The sequence below is a fragment of the Micropterus dolomieu genome, linkage group LG06 (assembly GCF_021292245.1).
Source record: "Micropterus dolomieu isolate WLL.071019.BEF.003 ecotype Adirondacks linkage group LG06, ASM2129224v1, whole genome shotgun sequence".
NCBI classification, from domain to species: domain Eukaryota; kingdom Metazoa; phylum Chordata; class Actinopteri; order Centrarchiformes; family Centrarchidae; genus Micropterus; species Micropterus dolomieu.
The window spans coordinates 28945064-28949225 of record NC_060155.1 but is presented as its reverse complement, the minus strand read 5'-3'; positions in this window follow the sequence as shown (position 1 = coordinate 28949225).

The following is a 4162-nucleotide window of genomic DNA, read 5'->3' as shown; positions in this document are numbered from 1 at the left end:
ACTCATTTTAAGAGCAAAACATTTTTGGCACCAGAAAAAGAAAATCAGTGAGTAAAAGAGTAGGGGAGAGCGGGGAGTGTTGTGACACTGTCAGTTTGACCAATCAGAAGAGAGCTATGGTGATATCATCAATATCGTAGACTCCAGTTTGCTTTTCAAGCTCACATGAGAAGTGGCATGCCTCTGTTAGCAAAACTGTGAATTATACAACCAAAAAATTTTCCTGATCATTTTCAGGTCAGGGAGTATTTTTTTATATCAAGATTATTTTTTGCTTAGCTTTCATTCTATTGTAGATGCAATGTTGCAACTTATATCACCCAAAGAAGCCATCTCTAATTTCATTTGATGCTTTGCATTCATACTAACTTCAAACCCACATACCTTTAACAGCTAGCTATGTAATGGCTGTAAGTTTTGGGGATGGTTGTAACAGTTCGTCAGTAATGTTACAACCATCCCCTTATGATGATTCAGAATGTTTTATTTTGCACTTTTTATCTTTTTTCTAGCATGCCTAGGCAGTGGAAGCGTTTTAACAGTGATTAAACATGTGACACACACACAAACGCAAACTCAAGCAAACACATAGAAGATTTTCAGTTAACATAAAGTTTTGAAAAAATAAGCGTTTTTATCACCTATCAATTGTTCATCTTATTCAAAACAATGTCCTCTTTATTCTTCAATAATGTTCTCGTATAAATTGTATTGTGTGGATCTTATTTTAGCAAATTACCTGTCATTGTAACATCCATCCCCAGCTAGTTTTGCAACTCACCCCAGGACTTTCCTCTGCCAGGGGATGCTAGGGAAACAAACATAAACTACATAAACTATAGGTTGATGGATGTTTAAGAATCGTGGAGACACACACACTCAAGCACATGCTTTATTATGAGCATGTGAAATAGTCTCTTGATTAATTTGTTGAAGGGGGAGAGATTAGATTTTCACTTGATGTGGGGATCGAACACACAACCCTGAGATTAAGATTCCTATGCTCTACAGACGGAGTCTGAGAGTTGATTTCTGTCTATATTAAAATGAGATAGTCTACTCCGCAGTTACAGAAGATTTGGCGAAAGAATAAAGAATTACAGACGAAGAACCACACCAGATTTTTTTTTTCATGGACCGACAACGAGGTGGAACTGTTACTGAAAGTAACATGGGAATACAAAGAGACTGTGGCGGTGGAAAACAGACTGGAATTCGCTGCAAAGTAAACATACACAGTATGTGTGTAGGCTAAAAGTGTTATTTGTACGGTACAAAATATTTTAATAAAAATACCAAAACTAAAAACTCTGTCAGTAGCATCGCATTTCTACTTTGCATTATTTATGAGACCCAGTCAGAGAGCCAAGTGTGAGCGTCTGCGTCATCGTTTCTAAAGTCCTCCATTTTTGCCACCCAGTGTTTCAAAACAAAAAACGGGGTCGGCAGCGTTTTCAAAGTCAGGTTTAGGTCTTCGTTTTCGCTGGAGCAAACGTAGCAAAAGGTCTCCTTTTTAAAACCAATAAACAGTAGGTGGATGGAGCCTGAGCTAACAAAGCACAATGACAACCAGTCTGAAATTATCCTTTGACTATATGTTCATATAAGGTGTACTAGACTTGTTTTACTTTATCAAGATCTCAAATTAATTATTTCATTATCTCGAGATCTTGAGAAAATCATCCAGTTATCTCCGGAAAACATTTGTTATTTTAAGATAATGACATAACAACTCGACATCTCAAGAAAAAAAATGAAAGTAAATTGTTATCATGGGAAAATGGAATAAATAAAATGCATGACCTCTTGGGGCTGCTGTACAAACAGGGTTCATTGTTGATACTATTTTTTGTTTGACTTCAGGAGGACATGATAGATAAAAGGGCAAGGATTGTTTCCTTAAAGGGACTTCTATATTATCTGATACAGAGCATGAATCAGAGTTCTTATTTTATTTAAAGACCAGTATAATTGTTTTATAATAAAAAATTTTATTCATGGAAGTGACATCACCAACTTTTAGAAAAGGACGGTGGAAACAAGGAAAATTGTACTTTGTATTATTTGAAGTAGAGGAATGGGAATTGCTTTACATACTATTTCCTTTAAATATTAATACTGAATTTACTGATGAAATCCTCAAAAGAAAAAACTAATTCTTAATAAACAGGTTCCAAAAAACAGTGATTAACACACCTTAGAGTCAAACCCACTACCACTGTAGACAAAATATAAAACATGAACAGTGCAAAGAGGTCTCAATGTCTCGGTGTAGGAAATAAATGAAGTTGTCTTGAAACTACAATCACTTGTGTGGAGGGAAAGGCCATTAAAGAGAAGGAGGCTCATTGGATATAAAAAGGCTGCGAGGGAGAACATACATTAGAGATGTGCACATAATGACAGGACTGCCTTCCTGAAAGACGGTGGTAACTGTTACAGCAGTTGGGGCAGAGGGTATGCTTAATGCTGGGAGTTCATTTGGAGCAAATGTGCAATGAAAACATTGATACTTGGTGCAGCGTACTGATAGTGTTTCACAAGAAGTAGTACTGCAGTATCTTGCCTTCAGTTCTGTATGTTGTAAAGAAGGTTTCACACAGCAGAGGCTCATTGTAGTGAAGGGAAATATTAAAAAGTGTGCACAAGTTCTTTAATGTAGATTGCCCTACTTAAAATAAGGAGAGCCAAGGCAGCAGTGACCCCTGTTTCCATCCAGGGGTCAGTATGGACATTGTGGAGGATTACAGATACCTGGGAGCGCACTTGGACAATAAACTGGACTGGGCCAAGAACAGGAAGTCCTCTACAGGAAGGGCCAAAGCCGTCTCTATTTTCTGAGGAGGCTGAGGTCCTTCAACATCTGCAGGACGATGCTGAGGATGTTTTATGAGTCTGTGGTGGCCAGTGCTGTCCTGTTTGCTGTTGCATGCTGGGGCAGCAGGCTGAGGGTAGCGGACGCCAACAGACTCAACAAACTGATCCGCAACGGCAGTGACGTTGTGGAGGATGCTGTCCAAACTACATGTCATCTTGGACAATGTCTCCCACCCACTCCATGATGTGCTGCCCAAACACAGGACTCATTCCCCCAAAATGCACCACAGAGCGCCACAGGAAGTCATTCCTGCCTGTGGCCATCAAACTTTATAACTTTATAACTTTATATATCCTCCCTTACAGTGTCTGACACACAGTTATTAAACTAGACCTTATTATCTATTTTCTGTGCAATATTACCTGCTGCTATTTATTCACTAGTACTTTTTGGTTCACCAAAATAATTCTTAGTAATGTAAATATTTTACATTCCAACTCTCCTTTATATTTGTCTTTATATTTATCCTCCTATATTTATATAATCTTTATCTATCTACCTTGACAAGCGTGCAATTTTGACAAAAGAATTTCCCCTTTAGGATCAATAAAGTATTTCTGATTCTGATTCTGAAGAAACAGCAGGTGGAGCCAGACACAGACACAGACAACAGTTAAACAGCCATCACCACTGCTATTATTGAACCAGGTCAGTGAACGCACCTTGGCCTCCGAGCGAGTGCTGGTTGTTAAAAAGCAACAAGTGACAGAAAACTCTGCTCATTTCTCTGTGACAAAGCTGTTTTAGTGAGGAAAGCTGGAAGGACAAAGACTGACTGACAAATGCTCTTCTACTCTAAACATGAACTCTGTACTTTGTGGTGTTTCAGGAGGAAAACTGCCTCAGTTATACTCTCATATTAGTTTCACATTTTCTCCATCAGCTCTGTATGATACCCTGGAATGAAGACAGGAAGGAAAGACTTTGTTCATGTTTGTTTATTCATCATGTAAACCTTCAGTTTGTTCACACATCCCATCAGTAACGTCTGTTAAATGACTCTTGTTCAATGATTTCAGGTACAGATTCACTTCATCCACACAAGCAGTGGGTTTGAGCAGAATCTCTAATACATCAATTCAAATATTGAACATTTAGAGCTCAGAGAAGTTTCCATTTTCATGCAGAGAAATGTCAGTTCAGGTAAACAAAAGTCATCCTGAGCAGTGATAGCCTCCAACGTTAAACCTGAAACACCTGGAGAAACAATCAGGAGAGTGAGGAGGTGAAGTTTCCTCAGAGAGAACTTCAGTCTAATGAGGAAAACCAGGGATTTTATTCAGC